Source organism: Gouania willdenowi, unplaced genomic scaffold, assembly GCF_900634775.1.
Source record: "Gouania willdenowi unplaced genomic scaffold, fGouWil2.1 scaffold_303_arrow_ctg1, whole genome shotgun sequence".
Lineage (NCBI taxonomy): Eukaryota > Metazoa > Chordata > Actinopteri > Blenniiformes > Gobiesocidae > Gouania > Gouania willdenowi.
The window spans coordinates 17,112-37,059 of NW_021145064.1; the positions used below are offsets into that span (position 1 = coordinate 17,112).

The 19,948-nt window shown below is 39.8% G+C and overlaps 2 non-coding genes across 2 annotated transcripts; one reads left to right on the top strand and one right to left on the bottom strand.

Moving 5' to 3' along the window:
• Window positions 1–7,395: 7,395 nt before the first annotated feature.
• On the bottom strand, window positions 7,396–7,482 carry trnay-gua (transfer RNA tyrosine (anticodon GUA)). Its single transcript is given in 2 exon segments — window positions 7,396–7,431; window positions 7,446–7,482. It is a non-coding gene; the product is annotated as a tRNA-Tyr (tRNA).
• An 11,604-nt stretch (window positions 7,483–19,086) lies between these two features.
• trnai-aau (transfer RNA isoleucine (anticodon AAU)) lies at window positions 19,087–19,160 on the top strand. Its single transcript has one exon. It is a non-coding gene; the product is annotated as a tRNA-Ile (tRNA).
• The last annotated feature ends 788 nt before the right edge of the window (window positions 19,161–19,948 follow it).

The following is a 19,948-nucleotide window of genomic DNA, read 5'->3' on the forward strand; positions in this document are numbered from 1 at the left end:
GCTTTTGTAAAGCTTTTAATGATGTATCACTCTCTGTGATAGATCATGTACCTGCTTTATATTCTCTCTCCCTCTATGCTTTTATTCTGACACCATCACTTCCGCATGTCGGCTGAAAATAAAAGCCCAGACCACGTGACCTCGGTCACGTGACTTCTTTTTTCGTTTCAGCGTTCAGAACAGAAAAAGGAAACAGCTGATTTTCTATTTTCAATTCTAAACGGGGAAAGGAGAATGGAAAACGGAAACTGGTGTTTTTCAATGTTCAATTGTAAAAGGAAAAAGGAGAAAAGGACACGGGAAAATCGAAAATTGGGCCAATTTTGATTTGTTTTATGGTTTTTTGATTAAAACGGTAAAACGTTTTTTTTTGTTTTTTGTTTGAAAAGGAAAAGAAGAGAAACGGTTATTTAATTTTGGTTTACAGATGAATTTGGGATTATCCAATGATACCCAGACCGTAAAGCACAAGTTTGTGGCATCTTCCTATCAAAAGTTATTGACCATTTGGTGTCTTCCCTGTGCGGAGGCCTCTAAATTTTTTTCTTGACCTTTGGTGACCTTTGGGCTCTAACTCAGGAACACAAGGTGCTATCAAGATGGGGTCAACGGCTCCTTTATCGGCTTAATGGGCCCCTTAACATATGTGAGAACCGGACCTCTCGTCGGTTCCCTTCTGGGCCCCCAGGGGTCTGAGGTGTGGGCCTTCAGAGGTGAACTTGTGTAACTTCCCAGTAGATGGTGCTAGAGGTCTGATTTTTTGATATGTTATAGAGTTTATTGAGACCTTTCCAAAAGTGTAAAGCACAAGTCTGTAGCACATACACAAGCTGAGATACACCTCATCAGTGGAATTTCACATTGTCTTCTCTTGCCTAATTCGCCACTAGAAAGCACTGGAGGTCTGATTTTTTTATGTCTTTTAGAGCTCATTGAGACCTTTCCAACAATGTAAAGCACAAGTTTGTGGCTTCTTCCTATCAATCAATCAATCAATCAATCTTTTATTTGTATAGCGCCAAATCATAACCAATGGTATCTCAAGACACTTTACAGTAGAGCAGTCTTAAGGACGGACTCATCATTTTATGGATACACACATATGCATATATACGTATATGCACATACATATGTATCCCACACCCAACATGAATTCATCATGGCGGCAAGGAAAATCTTCTGTTAAGCAGCAGGAACCTTGTGTGGATCCCATTCCTATGAAGAACAGCCAGCCACGTTATGCTGTGTTGGGTGTGTGCAGAGGAAAGGGTGGAGACAGAGTTGTTGAGACTCTGTAACTCCACACTGAGGATCCCACGGACCTGCAAGACAAAAGCCAGAAGGAGTACAGGAGCAAACACACAAGGGAAGAAGCATCCATAGAGGGAGTGTTAGAGAGAGGAATGGGACCCTCTCCGGTCCCTCTCTAACCTAAATTATCTCTCTCTTAACGCCCTCTCCAACCTCTCTCCAACCGAGCATGCCAGACCCCCCCGGCAGTCTATGCCTATTGCATCTTAACTATGAGCTATGAGCTGGTTCCTAACTAAAAGCTTTACCAAACAGGAATGTTTTGAGCCTAACCTTAAAGGCAGAGAGGGTGTCTGCCCCCCCGAACCGTGGTTGGTAGATGGTTCCAGAGAAGTGGGGCCTGATAACTGAAAGCTCTTCCTCCTATACTACTTCTAGAGACAAATGGAACAACGAGTAGGCCAGCATTTTGAGAGCGTAGTGTTCTGGGGGGATTGTATGGCACTACAAGCTCCTTGAGATAGACTGGTGCCTGTCCATTTAGGGCTTTATAAGTGAGAAGAAGAATCTTGAATTCTATTCTATATTTTATGGGAAGCCAATGCAGAGAGGCTAATACAGGAGTAATGTGATCTCTTCTCCTAGTTTTAGTCAGTACATGTGCTGCAGCATTTTGAACCAGCTGAAGTGTCTTAAGTGACTTGCTCGGGCAGCCTGCTAAAAGAGAATTACAATAATCCAGTCTAGAGGTAACAAAAGCATGGACTAGCTTTTCGGCGTCGCTCTGAGACAGGATAGATCTGATTTTAGCAATGTTACGGAGATGAAAGAAGGCAGTTCTTGAAGTTTGTTTTATGTGAGAGTTGAAGGATAAATCCTGATCAAATAGAACCCCAAGGTTTCTAACAGTTGTGCTTCGTGCCAGAGTAATGCCATCTAGGGCAGTTAGGCTAGCATAGGTTTCTCTAAGGTGTCGTGGGCCCAGTACAATGACCTCAGTCTTGTCTGAGTTAAGAAGAAGAAAATTTTGGTCCATCCAGGCCCTAATGTCCTTTAGACAGGCGTCAAGTTTAGATAGCTGATTTGTCTCACCTGGCTTCATTGATACATACAGTTGGGTATCATCAGCATAGCAGTGAAAGTTAACAGAGTATTTTCTCATAACATTACCAAGGGGGATCATATAGATACAGAAGAGGATTGGACCTAGCACAGAGCCCTGAGGAACCCCGTAGCTTACTTTAGTGTACACAGAAGACCTATTATTCACGTGTACAAACTGGTACCTATCAGATAGGTAGGACTTAAACCAGTGTAGTGCAGTCCCTGTGATTCCAAGTAATTTCTCTAATCTCTCTAGTAGAATATAGTGATCTATAGTGTCAAAAGCTGCACTAAGATCTAATAAAACCAGCACTGAGAGTCGTCCTTCATCTGAAGCCCAGAGTAGATCATTAGTTACTTTAACTAAAGCAGTCTCTGTGCTGTGCTGAGCTCTAAAACCTGACTGGAAGTCCTCGAACAGGCTGTTGTTTTGAAGAAATTCACAGAGCTGAGCCGCCACAACTTTCTCAAGAATCTTTGAAATAAAAGGAAGATTAGATATAGGCCTGTAGTTTGCTAAAGTGCTGGAATCAAGAGTAGGTTTTTTGAGAAGGGGTTTGATTACAGCTACTTTAAAGGACTGTGGCACGTAGCCTATTGATAGGGATATATTTATTGTCTCCAACAAAGATGGGCAGACTAGGGGAACAACTTCTTTAAACAGCTTAGTTGGGATCGGATCTGAAAGGCAGGTCGATGGTTTGGAGGATGAAATAATAGAGTTAAGTTCCTGAAGTCCTATATGTGTGAAACAGTTTAGGTTAGGCTTATTTACATTTAATGGTACAGCAGGCCCAGGTGAAGGCAGGGAGTGGCTAATTTTATCTCTAATCTTATGAATTTTATGGCTAAAAAATGTCATAAAGTCCTCACAGCTGAGGGCTAGAGGAATCATGGGCTCAATAGAGCTCTGACTTTGTGTTAGTCTGGCTACAGTGCTGAAAAGGTACCTCGGATTATTTTTATTTTCTTCAATTAGTGAGGAATAGTATGTAGATCGACTATGTCGTAAGGCTGTCATGTATTTACTATGGCTTTCTTGCCAGAGTATTCGTGACTCCTCTGTTTTATTGGAGCGCCACATTCTCTCTAATTTACGGGTTGTTTGTTTGAGTGTGTGAGTTTCAGAGCTAAACCACGGAGCTTTCCTCTGACGTTTAATAGTTTTTTCCCTCAATGGGGCAATTGAGTCCAAGGTGGATTTTAGTAGACTAGCAGAGCTATCGACAAGCAGCTCCAGTTGAGAGTGGTTATAATTAATATCATAGTTATTTATTGGATGGTGCACTGAGTTTAAGGCAGCAGGAATGGCCTCTTTAAATTTAGCCACAGCACTGTTGGACAGATTTCTACTCGTAACTATTTTATTGCACAGTGCGAGATCCTCTAGGATAATGTTAAAAGATATTAAAAAGTGATCTGATAGCAGAGGATTTTCAGGGTAGACTTTTAGTTCATTAATATCAAGGCCATATGTTAGAACAAGATCAAGAGTATGATTTAAATGATGAGTAGCTTCATTAATAGTTTGAAAAAAGCCAACTGAGTCTATTAGGGACATAAAGGCTGAGCTCAGGCTATCATTATCTTTGTCCACATGGATATTAAAATCTCCTACTATCAGTATTTTATCAGAACTGAGGACTAAGTTTGATATAAACTCAGAGAATTCTGATAGAAATTCAGAATAAGGGCCTGGAGGACGGTAAATTATTGCAAATAAGACTGGCTGGCAGGTTTTTGATTCGATATGAGATAAATTTAGAACCAGGCTTTCAAAGGAAGTGTAATTGGCCTTTGGTTTAGGATAGATTAGGAGAGAGGAATGATAAATAGCTGCTACACCACCTCCACGGCCTATGTCTCGTGGCATATGAGTATTTAAATGACTGGGAGGAGTGGCTTCATTTAAACTAACATATTCATCTTGATACAGCCATGTTTCAGTTAAACAGAATAAATCAAAGTTATTTTCTGAGATAAGGTCATTTACTAGTAGAGATTTGGATCTCAGTGATCTAATATTTAATAGAGCACATCTAATGGTTTTATGTTTTGGTGTTTCTAGATTTGAGATTTTAATTTTTTTCAGATTTTTATAATTGATAGCTCTTTTATTTGATTTTATGTTAAAATCATTGTGAAATATGGGTCGGGGGACTGACACCGTCTCCATAAAATAATATTCATCACCATCACAACAGTTGGCATGGCGATGAACACAGCTATCATAATAGCAATGGGAGGGAAACTGTCCTAAGGCAAGCACAGAGGGGCGTGGAGGACTCCCCCTCTGTAACATGGTCTCATTCATGAGATGTCATAACAGTGACTATGCCATGTTTTCTGATAGTAGAGATGCTCCCGCCAAAGTAGGGTGGATTCCATCTCTTCCTATCAGGTTCGGTTTTCCCCAGAAGGATCTCCAATTATCAATGAAGCCCACCTCGTTTTCTGGACACCACCTCGATAGCCAGCGGTTAAATGATGACATGCGGCTATATATGTCATCACTGGTCAGATTTGGTAAGGGACCAGAGAAAATTACGGAGTCCGACATTGTTTTAGCATAAGCACAAACTGATTCAATGTTCACTTTGGTTGCTTCCGACTGACGACGTTGGGAGTCATTAGTGCCGACATGGAGGACTATCCTATCAAACTTACGGTTAATCTTTGCCAGCAACTTTAGATTTGATTCTATGTCGCCCGCTCTGGCCCCTGGGATGCACCTCACGATGCCCGCTGACTTCGCTAGCTTCACGTTTCTCTCTATGGAGTCGCCAATTATCAGAGTTTGTTCCCCGGTGAGTGTGTTGTCCTCACGGAGGGGGGAGAACCTGTTTGAGACGTGAACATGGTGGTGTCCCGAGCGGCTTTTTGACCTTCGACTATGCTCACGACGGACAGAAACCCAGTCATTGCTGGCCGGGGGGGAGGCTAAGCTAGAGCTAGCACGGCCCGCACCGGCTAGGTCCTGCTTGCTAGCTTCGGTTTTGGTATCAGGGGTGCGAAACCGCTTCTCCAGATTGTTGATCCTCGCCTCCATATCTAACAGTACGCTACACTTTATGCAACTACCATTGTCCCTAAAGGAGGACGAGGAGTAACTAAACATCTGACACACCGGGCAGGAGAGCGGAGGGGAGGAGAGAGAAGCCATAGGTGCTAAATTTAAGCTAAGCTAAGCTAAGCTAAGGACAAAAGGAAGTTTAAAGGAGATAACACTGCCTCTAAGAGGCGAGATTGCTTTTTACTTAACCTTTGTACGTTTGACTGTACGGTAAAAAATTAAAACAAGTGTTTTCAAGGCTAGAATATCAATGACAACAAGTTTGATTAGCGTTAGCAGAACACAGTAGTAGAGCGCTGCAAAAAAGAATATATGCTTATTGTCCTTGCCACATGCAAAACTTGTATGAGCGTTTTATCTACAATTTATACGGAAAAAAAAAATCAGGACTGCATAAATGCCTTGCATTGCTGTCAGAAGTGGGATTTGAACCCACGCCTCCTGAGGAGACTACGACCTGAAGCGCCTTTGACCACTCGGCCATTCTGACAAAGCACCATCGTATACCATCAACACCCCCAGTCTATGACAAAATCTTCAAAGAACAATCTAAGCTATGCTAACAAGCTACTCAATACTCATTTTCCCACTCTTTCCATAATCCTCTCAATTCAACCTACTCACCACATATTGCAGAGGCCACAGGTGTTAGTTTTTTGTTAGAGCACTTTTTGCTCCTGTGGCTAACAGTGCTTGTTTGTGATGCAAGATTGTCCCGAAACGTCACAGAATCTTGTTTAAAGCCAAGAGCAAAATTGTAATAGCCAGGAGTTGTCCCATTGAGGGCAGTCACTCTTACAATATTACAAATGTACCAAATTGAAATACTTTGACTAAAATGTTGAGAATTGGACTATGACCAATCAACAACACTACTTCATACCCAAAATACACCTGTATTCAGCAGAAAAAAGTGGTTTGCAGATTTATTGACTGTTTAACCCATTCAGTGCCAGCCATTTTCAGAGCTTCGACCCCCCTGAGTGCCAGCCGTTTTGGAGCATTTTGAGAGATATTTAAAGAGCCACAGGATATTTTGTACTATGACTATCTGAAATCTGACACCAGATTCTTTTTTGTGCTTTATTGAAAACTATTACATCTGAACATTGGTTTCCTTAAAAAAACAAACAAAAAACCCAAAAACAAATAAATAACAACAACATTGAGTAAAGGCTTTTAATGGCAAAATTATTATTATTTTGCTATCTGGCTCACAGTTTAATGTTTTACTTATTTTACTGTATTTTGTATCCCTCCCTGTCAGTTGCACAGACGTAACTTCCTCTTCCTCCCGACATGATCGAATGACCCGTTTAGTCTGGTAGGTTGATGGCTTTAGCTCACAATCACAACATTATCAATAATCCACTCAAGTCCACACATGTTCTGTGTTAGTATGTGGTGCTGTGAGCTGCTGCATACTTCACAATATCACTTCATAGCGCCATAATCTCCCTCCTCCCTGCTTTTCCCTCCTTAGCTAATGGTAGTATCAGTGGCTCATCTCCCATCTAAAGGTGCACTGCTGCCACCTTCAGGGCACCAGTTGGTAACTGCAACACATTACAGCTTAGCTATTGATGAAGGGACTAGCGCCCTGTCCAGGGTGTGCCCCCGCCCAGCGCCCAATGAGAGCTGGAGATTGGCACCGGTGACCCCTGCGACACTGACAAACAGGAATAAGTGGGCCTGAAAATGGATGGATATTGATTAGGGACCTCTGCTAGGGTGTATTCTAGTAATCTCCGTGATAAAATGCAAATAACGAGTTTCCTTGTCAATGGCACTGAGCGTTTGGATTTGAAATGACAAATTATCTCGTCAACGGCACTGAGTGTATTGAGGATACAGGACATTTTCCTTGAGGATCGTCTATCAAGAGGTTGCTGGCCTGCAGGATGGGCACCCGAAGGCAAGATAGTTGAAATATTATGGCTGATAAGATAAACTTGTGAAAACATTATTCCTTCGAACCGGAGTTGAACCAGTGACCTAAGGATCACAGCAACCCACTCTACAGTCCTCCGCTCTCCCATCTGAGCTATCGAAGGTTCTGATCACATTACTCCTGTATTAGCCTCTCTGCATTGGCTTCCCATAAAATATAGAATAGAATTCAAGATTCTTCTTCTCACTTATAAAGCCCTAAATGGACAGGCACCAGTCTATCTCAAGGAGCTGGTATTGCCATACAATCCCCCCAGAACACTACGCTCTCAAAATGCTGGCCTACTCGTTGTTCCATTTGTCTCGAGAAGTAGCTTAGGAGGAAGAGCTTTCAGTTATCAGGCCCCACTTCTCTGGAACCATCTACCAACCATGGTTCGGGCAGCAGACACCCTCTCTACCTTTAAGGTTAGGCTCAAAACATTCCTCTTTGGTAAAGCTTTTAGTTAGCAACCAGCTCATAGATCATAGTTAAGATGCAATAGGCATAGACTGCCGGGGGGGTCTGGCATGCTCGGTTGGAGAGAGGTTGGAGAGGGCGTTAAGAGAGAGGTCATTTAGGTTAGAGAGGGACCGGAGAGGGTCCCATTCCTCTCTCTAACACTCCCTCTATGTCTGCTTCTTCCCTTGTGTGTTTGCTCCTGTACTCCTTCTGGCTTTTGTCTTGCAGGTCCGTGGGATCCTCAGTGTGGAGTTACAGAGTCTCAACAACTCTGTCTCCACCCTTTCCTCTGCACACACCCAACACAGCATAACGTGGATGGCTGTTCATCATAGGAATGGGATCCACACAAGGTTCCTGCTGCTTAACAGAAGGTTTTCCTTGCCGCCATGATGAATTCATGTTGGGTGTGGGATACATATGTATGTGTATATACGTATATATGCATATGTGTGTATCCATAAAATTAAGAGTCCATCCTTAAGACTGCTCTACTGTAAAGTGTCTTGAGATACCATTGGTTATGATTTGGCGCTATACAAATAAAAGATTGATTGATTGATTGATAGCTGAGACCCCCCTCACCCACACACACAGATATCAAAGAACGCAGAACCTGTCATGCCATCCACCAATCAGGAGCCAGCAGAAGGAATGTCAGTGTGAATTTCACTGTGACATCATCACACACTCTGCTGATGACATCATCAGGAGCTGGTCACACATCAAAGGACTCAGCAGCACCTTGAGTGTTCTTTAATGAGGGAAACCCTTCTGAGAGAGACACAATAACCCACAAACTCCTTGGACTCAGTGAATTTACTTTATCTCTGTCACTCTGACACAACAGTTAAATTTTTGATCTAATGATGGAAGTGCACCAGTTCAATGTAAAGAGTCTGGAACAAACATGCTTTGAAGCTCTGAAGGATCATCTCTGTCCGGAAAAATGCATTGGGCTGTGGCAGTTTACTAAAGTCTGGTATATTCCCATTTTGTTTCAACTGAAATATGAGGCCTTTCACTTTATCTGTGAGAATTTTGAGGAAGTTTCACTCTGTGGAGAGTTTTTGCAGCTTGCGGAGCAGGAGCTGGCTGATATCCTGGGTCAGGATGACCTTACTGTGACCCAGGAGAGCACAGTTTATCAAAGTGTTTTAAGATGGATGAACCACATGCCTGAGGAACGACAGGGAGCCATTTCTACTCTGTTACCAAAGGTACGACTGGGGCTGATGGACAAAAGTTACATCACAGACAATGTGCTTAATAATGATGTGGTAAAAACAAACCCTGAGTCCCACCTCTTGGTCTCTGATACCCTTAAAGTCATGTCTCAACCTTCGTTACTCTGCTCTGAGTCTGGGATCAACAACACCTTGTTTTGCCGTCGTTTGCCAAACGCCATCTTACTGATGTTTAGAATATTTTCTAAGACCATAGAGGCCTTTGACTACAGAACTAACAGCTGGATTACAGTTCAGACTCATCCCAGTCTGGAGAATCCCATGATTCACTTATTCCTCTACAGCACTGTCTTCCTTGGTAGATGCTTCTACATTGTGGGTGGTGGTTTAAGAATGACTGACCCCTTTAACAGAGTGTGGAGGTTTAACCTAGTCACACACACTTGGCAGGAGATGTCACCAATGCAGGAGCCACGGGCCTTAATGAGTGTTACCGTGCTAAAGGGATGCATCTACGCTATGGGAGGCTATAGGGATCGTGATAGTACCTCACGAAGAACTGCTGAACGCTACCAGCCCAACATCAACCAGTGGACGTTCATTGCATCAATGAATAAAGGGAGGGAAGATGCCAGCTGCACCACACTGAACAACAAGATTTACATATGTGGAGGATGGAGTAGGAGTAACATTAGATCACTGAATACTGCTGAGTATTACAACCCAGACACCAACCAGTGGACACTGATCACTCCTATGGGAACACTACCTGTCTTCATCAAAGTCACAGGAATCTGCAACAACGTTTGTGAACACAGGTAATTATCAAAGACGTTTTATTTCTTAACAATGACCTTGTTAGTGTTAGCTTTTGCTAAGCTACTTAGCTTCAACTATGCCTGGATAAGTACAGCAGATAAAGGCAATACATTGATTTTAATATGTCTGTTTATCATTATAGATGCTCTTAAGGCTGGCTGTCTGTGCATCTCCGTGATCGTGTTGCTCCTCTTGGGTTCAGAGGACATACGGGTGTGTGTATGAAGTACTCAGCTTGCCTGTGATAAAGAATGGAGACAGCACATGTGTTCAGCTGCATTTACTTCACGTGAGGATTGTTCTTCCTCTGTGGTGCCTTAGTTACTCTCTATCAGTGCGCTACATGCGCCATCTACTGGTCGGCGTAGGGATTACACTTAACTCAAAAGAGATTGCATAAGAACCAAATGAGTTATTACATGAAAATAAAGTAGTTAAATAAGAAAATAAAAATTGTAGGGGTGTCTATTTTTATTTAACCTATGCTTACTATTTCCAGGCCTCTACACACACACAAACCAGGGTAGATGGTCTTTAAATCCTTAAAAAGGTAAAGTATTAAATGTGATGTAGCCAAATCTAAAGCCTTAAAAACTTTACATTTGAGAAAAATGGGATTAAATGAGAGAAATTGTAGCATTAAATATTGTGGTACGTCTCAGTGCCTGTGCTCTGAAGTGTTGTGGACTTTAAACACTGTCTGGTCTCTGATCATCACTGTGACAATTCTAATAATGTCAGCAGCACAATATTTTAATATACAATAGAAATACTCAGCTGCTAAAAACATAATTCCAGTGTTTGTCAAACACATACACACACAGGTTTCTAGGTTACCATAGCAAATAGGCTGAGCCCAGAAATTATATGTTATTTGTTAGTAGTTAGTTAGTTGACTTAACTGGCACTTATTAACACTACATGGTTAAATTGTAATAAATTGGCTTAGTTTTGGAGCCAAATGTTGTTTTTTTGATAAATAAAAGCCAAAGGATACCAATGTTCAGATGTTATAATTTTCAATAAAGCAAAAGAAATTGCTTCAAAGTCACTGAGAAATATTTTTTTTAGAAAAAGCCTGTTTTTTTCAGCTTTTTGCTCTGAAACTGGTGATTTGTGTAAAACTTGCTCTATTCAACGGCTGATTACAGAAGAAAACCACTGGCCCAGTGCACATGTTCAGAAGCTGATCGAGAAGCTCTGTACGCTCTCACTCAACCACATCACCGTGGTTACCAACATGTCACCAGATCAAGTGCACAGTAATGGACTTGTGAGGTTACTTACAACTGCTGACAAGGAACTGTTTTTACCAACTGAGGAAAATCTCTAAACTACGTTCACTTGTGTCCAGAGATGATCTTGAGATGATTATCCACGCCTTTGTGTCTTCCCGTTTAGACTATTGTAACAGCTTATTTTCTTGTCTAAACAAAAAGGCGCTGTCTCGTCTTCAGCAGGTACAAAACTCTGCGGCGAGGTTACTGACTCGCACAAACAAAAGGGCCCATATTACTCCCATTCTAAAAGCCCTTCATTGGCTCCCAGTCACTTTTCGTTTCAATTTTAAAATTCTGGTGCTGACCTTCAGAGCCTTGCATGGTCAGGCTCCCTCCTACATTAGAGACTTGTTGTGTCCTTATACCCCCTCCCGGAGGCTGAGGTCCCAGGATCAGAACCTGCTCATGGTCCCCCGTACCCGTTACAAGACCAGAGGAGATCGCTCCTTCCAGGCGGTCGCGCCAACGCTCTGGAACGATCTTCCGTTTTCCTTGCGTTTGCTTGATTCCGTTGATGCTTTTAAGAGCCAACTGAAAACCTATTTGTTTCAGAAAGCATTTTAAAATTCCAGTGATAAAGGGTTGTTTTATGTCCATCATATTTTTGTGACTGTAACTGTAATTTGTATTATCTGTAAAAGGTGCTATATAAATAAATATTACTTACTTACTTACTTACTTAGTGCAGGAAGTATATTTATCACCTTTAACATTTAACATCCCTTTTATTGTGAAAATCTGGTAAAACTGTGTAAAAAGTTCTCAGGAAGTTATTTCTGTAATTTTTTTTGTTTTCCCGTTTTCTGTATACTTGGTTAATCAGAGACTACAGTATGTGTTGCTATCATTGTCTTGAAGGGAAGGTTGGTCCTATGCCAACAAAGTGTTCTGTAACCAGGTACAGGAACAGCATAATTTCACTGAGAATAGGTAAACAATCCAGACTATAGGTGTCAAACATGCTGGGGCACGGAAGCGCTAGTTAGTCCAGTGTCCAGAACCTCTGCCTATCACTGGAGAAACAGAGACTCAAATATTAAACCTATGTTTGTATTTTATTATAAAACATCAATCAGAAATGCTGAAAACATGAAACAACAATATTATGTATGTGAACTATATTACATGCACTAAAACTAAAATATAACAAAATTACTGAAGAATATAACAAATTGTCAACTTAACAACACTCAGCAAAGCTCTTTTGCTGGTAACTATGGTAACATTCTGTTTGGAAGAAATGGAAGCTTTCGGTTCTAAAATGCTTTGATCTTCTAGGTTCTAAAATGCTTTGATCTTTGAAGTTCTAAAATGCTTGGATCTTCACATGATCTTCATTGTCAGAACATTTCACAAACTCCTTGGACTCAGTGACTTTACTCATTATATTTCTGACAACAGCAATAATTTTGATCTACTGATGGAAGTGCATCAGTTCAATGTAAAGAGTCTGGAACAAACATGCTTTGATGTCCTTAAGGATCATCTCTGTACAGAAAACTGCATTGGGCTGTGGCAGTTTGCAAAATCCTGTTATATTCCCATTTTGTTTCAACTGAAGTATGAGGCCTTTCACTTTATCTGTGAGAATTTTGAGGAGGTTTCACTCTGTGAAGAGTTTTTGCAGCTTGCGGAGCAGGAGCTGGCTGATATCCTGGGTCAGGATGACCTTACTGTGACCCAGGAGAGCACAGTTTATCAAAGTGTTTTAAGATGGATAAACCACAAGCCTGAGGAACGACAGGGAGCCATTTCTACTCTGTTACCAAAGGTACGACTGGGGCTGATGGACAAAAGTTACATCACAGACAATGTGCTTAACGATGATGTGGTAAAAACAAACCCTGAGTCCCACCTCTTGGTCTCTGATACCCTTAAAGTCATGTCTCAACCTTCGTTACTCTGCTCTGAGTCTGGGATCAACAACACCTTGTTTTGCCGTCGCTTGCCAAACGCCGTCTTACTGATGTTTAAATTATTTTCTAAGACCATAGAGGCCTTTGACTACAGAACTAACTGCTGGATCATAGTTCACACTCATCCCAGTCTGGAGGATCCCATGACTCACTTATTCCTCTACAGCACTGTCTTCCTTGGTAGATGCTTCTACATTGTGGGTGGTGGTTTAAGATGGACCGACCCCTCTAACAGAGTGTGGAGGTATAACCTAGTCACACACACTTGGCAGGAGATGTCACCAATGCAGGAGTCACAGAGCTTTGTGAGTGTTACCGTGCTAAAGGGATACATCTACGCTATGGGAGGCTGCAGGGATGATGGTACCTCACGAAGAACTGCTGAACGCTACCAGCCCAACATCAACCAGTGGACGTTCATTGCATCAATGAATGAAGAGAGGATCAGCGCCAGCTGCACCACACTGAAAAACAAGATGTACATATGTGGAGGATGGAATAACTATAGAGTACTGAATACTGCTGAGTATTACAACCCAGACACCAACCAGTGGACACTGATCACTCCTATGGGAACACCTCGGTGTGGACTTGGAGTCGTTGCATATATGGGCCACATTTTTGCAGTTGGAGGCAGAGATGGATTCAGAGATCTGAGGTCTGCTGAGGCTTATGACCCAGTGACCAACACCTGGTACGATGTCCCTGAAATGGTCCACAGACACAGATACTTTGACATTGCAGTGATGAACAAGCAGATCTTTGTTGTCTCTTGTAGAAGACGAAACAGAATTGTTGAGTGCTATGACTACACTACAAATACTTGGTCTGTGGTATTTTCTGACATGAACCACAGTGAGTATGATTGGGTGAGATGCTGTGTGATTTCTGGACTTCCCAACATGGCTGAGTACTGTTCACCTCGTAAACCCATCATACCCAGGACACAGGTCTAAAAAAAGTCTAAACTAGATACTGAGACAGAGCAAATGTTATTCTCCATGATCCTAACTGGGAGTGTAACCTGCTCTGACCAGGTCTGTGTGTATCAATAAAAGTGTTTAAAGACATTAGAAGAACTAATGTGTGAATAAATGGATCAGTTCATGTCTCAGCTCAGATGGGATGGTTTTAATCAGCCTGGATCAACCTGAGTTGGTGATGATCTAGAAAAAAAATACTACATTTTAGTGGTGACAACATTTAGCAGACGTGTAGATGTACTGAATTTAATTAGAATTAATGTCGTGGTTAGCAAGACAAGTATTCTAAAGGGTTAAAATAAGCAGAAATGGATGATTATTAGATTAAATTACTTGAAATAAAACTTCCTACAACACAATAACAAGTGAAATATACTGAATATAAACAAATAATTCTTGTTAAAAATTTTTTTGCTTTTTTAATTTGTGCAAATGAAAGCTTCGGAACAAGAAGAAAACAACTAATCTAAGTAAAAAATGACTCAGTATTAGTGAAAAATGACTAAGCTGTTTCTTGATACAAGTTGACTCATCTTGAAATAAACCTAAATCTATATTAAAACTAAAACCAGAATTTTAAAACCAGTTTTTGTTCTTAGAATAAACATCTTATCAGAATCACAACCAGGAGTATGAGTACCATCAACATTTATTAACAGTATGAACCGTACACCAGAAACAGTGGTTGCTGCACACTTTTTATGTCAAATTTAAGACAATTTAAGACTTTTTTTTAAAGCAAAACCAACAGCAATGAACAAAACACATAATATGCTGCTGTATAAAGTGCTGTGATTTGTCACGTGAAGAAGGCAAAAACAAAATGATCAAACATTTGTGCAACACTACAATGTAAAGTATTCAAACATGTCTCAGTTCAAGGTCCATCTAACATGTGAGACCTAAGGACACTGAGGGAAAACTTGTGGCGTAGCTAGCCAAGTCAGGCACAAAACAACTTATTCAAAGGCATTGCAAACAAAAACAACTGTGAACTTGTAATAGAGAATAAGAACGCTACATCAACTGTATAAACTATGGAAGTATATCTGTACCATAATTCAATTTAAAATCCATTAACAGAAATGCTTTTTCATTTTCAGAATATAGCTGCATTTTTTAACTCATAAATTAAATGAATAATAAATTATCCATTTTCATTTTCTTCTTCCCTTAAACATGACGTTCTGGTGGGAGGAGTCAATGCAGACTGGAGAAGAATTACAAACGGTGGAAAATCAGATCATTTCAGGTCAAAATAATGTGAGCAGCTGATTTTCTGAGGGTGCACAGATCCTAGATGACTAAGATAGTTTATAAATGTGATGACTGGACTACAATAGAGTTACACAGAAGTAGTTTGATATTTGCAACCATTGTTTATTTGTCAAAGGTCGCAGATTAATTCAATGAAACTTTATTTATACAGGGACAATTCCAACAATAGTCACCTCGTAGCGTGAGATAACAGGCAACACATTGTGTGATCATTGGTTTCTAAGAAGAGTTTACAGATGAAAAGCTCTATTATAGCTAAGTGTGTGCTAATATGCTAATTATTGTAATATACAGTTTTTAATAGCAGACATGAAATTTGCAGTCATAATATATTGTATTTCTGGGTGTGTTAAGGTTACAGATGTGTTCCAGTGAATTCATATTCTTTTGATATTTATTTGAAAATATATTTTAATTAATATTTCATCCCAAGGTTCTTTTTTCAATGCAGATATGGTAAACAACACCAAAATTCAAAGATTCATAAAAATAAAACTTTATAAATATTCCCCATGTGACCAAACTATAACACTGCATTTTTATTTTTTCTATTCATTATTAAATAATGATGACATGTATGGTGACCATACGTCTGGTTTTAGACATGTCCTCTTTTGTTTTCACCTGGTGTCGAGGCTGTGTGGGGATATTTTACAAATTTCTGGGTTTCCCAGGGACTTTGAACGCATCTCGAGGCATGCGTACCTCCGCAAAAATGTGTTCTATCTGTCACTTGCAGTCAGATTTTTTTATGCTATAGATATAGAATCAACTGCACTTTGTAAAAAAGACAAACAAACAAAATTATAAAATGTGTTACCATTGTTATTTTGATTTTAAAACCAATCAGAAATAAACCTTTTTTTTGTATTTGGTTTTTATTTTTTCCTGTTTCTGGTTTTAAATTAATTAAAAAGTTACAGGAAAAAAGTGCCATAAAGTAGATGTTTTACGTAATAACATGCTCCATAGTTAATTATTAGTTATGTTTGCTGTGTCAGCATGTCTTTCATGTAATGTACAGGAAGTGACTTTAATTCAATTTGTTGAAAATTATTTCCTAGACAAACAAATGCAGTTATTCTGCATCATGCAGTAATAGACACAACAAACACATATACAGCTGTTATGTTACTGCACAATATCATATAAGTTAGCTGTTACCATAATAGCTTCATATTGTAACAGCTCTGCTGTTTGTTGGATGTGTCCGTTGTAGATGTTCCTAATTCCTACAGCGTTGGCAGTCAGTGAAGGCAACTTGAGGATGCGTAGTGGAGATGTGTGTTTACAGTCTATGGTGTAGAGAGTTTGTGTCAGAAGTTAACTTTGGATTCATCTTTGTAATTTACCTTTCCATGTTTTATTTGGTGTGGTCACAGCAAACAGTGACTCAGGAATTTTCATGCAGTGAAAACTCCTGAGTCATGATGGTGAACAGCTAGGCAGGCAGTATTGGTTTCACGTTTATGGTGAAGTGCTACGAAGTGTCACAATGTGTGTGTGCACTCTGTGTATCTGTTGCACGGTGTATATTCTGTTTGCTTTGAAGAAGTAATCCCACTAAGTAATCCCCATTTTTAATAAAAATACTGGTAATCTGATTACATGTTTTTAAATGTACTGTAACAGATTATAGTTACATTATTTTTGTATCCAGATTACATAACGCTGTTACTAGTAATCCATTACTCCCCAAGCCTGTGTGTGTGTGTGTGTGTGTGTGTGTGTGTGCGTGTGCGTGTGCGTGAGAGAGAGAGAGAGAGCATTTAGGGGCCCCATCCATGAAGTCAGCAAAATAAAGGTACATAAATAAATACATGTGATAAACACATGTATTTATTTATCTGAATAATATTCACTGTTATGCAGGATGTTTACTATTATTTGGGCCATAGTATATAGTCATCTTAAATATGTAAATCCTTGTTTTAATCAGAAATAAAAATGACCAAAAATGGTGGAAAAAGTTGCAAATTAGAATGGACAAAAACGAACAGAAAAAGTGTTTTCAAAGTGTCAATATTGGAACAATTAGTTTAAACTTTCATATAATGGGCATGACAAATGGTGTATGTGGTTAAATTGGCAAAAATAATCATGAAATACGATGAAAAAGGATAAAAGTGACAATAATTGGTCAACATATGTGACATTAGATGTAAAAGTGGTGGAAAGGAGTTGTAAGTGTCTTGAAAGTGGAAAAATGTGTATTAAAATAAACTAAAAATACATTAAAGTTCGGGATTGAAGCCACAGATGCTGCAGGGTGAGAAAACACACACACACACACACACACACACACACACACACACACACACACACACACACACACACACACACACAGTTTACACATAAACGCCCCAGGGACGCGTTCACACTGATTCTGTGTCACAAAGTCACATGTGTTGGAAAAAGACACACAAACACCACTTCTACTACACATTATTTGTGGAAACATTTGTTCCTCTAAAGATGTTTATTATGAAGATGAAGCGATCATCTGTAGTTTAAAGATGTGTAGCTCTGTGGGCCTGTACTACAAAGCTGGATACGTATATCCTGGATTTATCTCTGTTAGCGGGTTTCACCTAACCAAACATTCTCTGTCAGAGAGCAGCTGCACTATGAACTGAGATATCAACTCACTCTCTTAACCCAGGTGATTTCAGCCTGGCTACGTGCACGCTCCTGTGACAGGGGTGAGAAAGGACCCCCACACTTTGTGTATAGCAGCACAACTGCTGTATGTTCCTGCTGAGGCTGTCAGCGTCACCAAAGTGTATAATGAAAGTGTATAATGAATGAATGAATGATCTGATTGGTCCGTGGATACAGAAAGTGTCTGACACACACAGCCTCAATCAGCTGACTAGGCATTTTACAAAGATTATCATTCAAAAGTATTAATATTGTTCATGTTTAGTGAGTCACACATAAACCTTTTAGTTTCTGGGCAAAGATTTCTCCATAGAGACTAGAAACAAATGTAGAGACTTTATCTTGTGTTATTGGAGAGTTTTCTGATGTTTTAGAGACATAAAAGCATGTATCACTCACTGCTGTGAGGACAGTAAGAGGCTCAGAGCCACAGCTGATCAGAGCAGACACACTCTACACTGCAGATGAAATGTGTCTGTTCTCTGTCTCCACCTTAGATAATGATTCTCTTAGTTTTACAAGCTATTTATCTCGTTTGTTATCACTCTCTCTCTGACTCAGGGCAGACTGTGCACGGACTGAAAGCAGATCAAGTGAAGTCCACCACACACACAGAGTCAGAGGAACCTCTGTGACTCTGTTCCTCATGAACATATTTGTGCCTTTATTCTGTTGCTTCTCCACCTCAGTCTTCATTTTTCCTCTTGTTTTAAAGTCACGTTAGAGATTTCTGCTGGAATATAAAGCCATGAGACTTTCTCTACTCTCAGATCAAGAACACACATTGACTTTTAATGAGCAGCTCGAGCAGCCAATAGTAATGCTTAAAACAGCTCACAAGATTGCTGTGTTGGTAGAAAGACCTCTGATTGGCTGACATCCATTCTGTATTGATCAACTTCATTTTCAGAGCCTGGAGAAGGAGAAGAGATTCACTGTCTACTCAGAACACTTTGGATTACAATATGCTCAAAGATGATTATGGATTTTTGACCAAATAACATTAAAAAAAAAAAAAAACATACTGCAGCTTTAAGCTAAGGGATGAGTACTGCTGAATTTTTACCTGCCAACTTTCTGGGTGTTTGGAACTGTAATTGTTTTAACTCAACCATATTTTTACACATTTTTGCAGCTTCATAGGCCAGTTAGCTCAGCTGGTCAGAGCGTGGTGCTAATAACACCAAGGTCATGGGTTCAAACCCCATACTGACCAGATATTAATCAAGGACCTTAAACCTGCTTTCATGTGTTGTAAATGTTAGTGTATGAGTCAGAAAGGACAAGGTATGAATATGTAAACAATAAACACAGATAAAGAATATCTAAACTGTTAATTATTCCCAAACCTGGAAGAAAATTCACAAATAGCCAAAAATCTAGAATGACTGTCAGTAAAGAAGCTTCTTTTTGACATCTTAATAAATCAGCAAGTAGGACAAATACCAATTTATTGATGAATAATCCCAGAACAATTTAGGTTAAATACTAATAATACTTACTTTGTATGTGTATGCCTTGTGTATTCAGGTGTCCAACCATCATTTTGTATCCACAGTTGTGATGGAGCTGCAGAATGTAGGTTATACTTTCATCCAAATCATTGTCTTACAATGTAGTGAATAAATCAAGGACTCTGTTTATCCAAAACAATGAGAAAGGTCACAATAGACATGAAATGAAAACTGTCTGTGAAATGATCTAACCATTGTATGTAATAAAAACTCATAGACTAATAATAATGTAGCCTATTTTTAATGATCAAACATGTACATATATTAGCACACTATAGCTACAACTGTGCTTGTTTTGACAAAGTAAGTTTTACTGAACTCTAAATTAAAACTACTGCTAACCTGGACAGATGCTAGAGATAACAAGGACAAAACAATACTAGATGACTTTATACATTAGCTGATATTAAGGACAAGGGCTGATGTGCTGTTAAAACAGACCAGATTGTTTTAATGTAGCCTAATTGTTGTGTAGTCTACATGACATTAG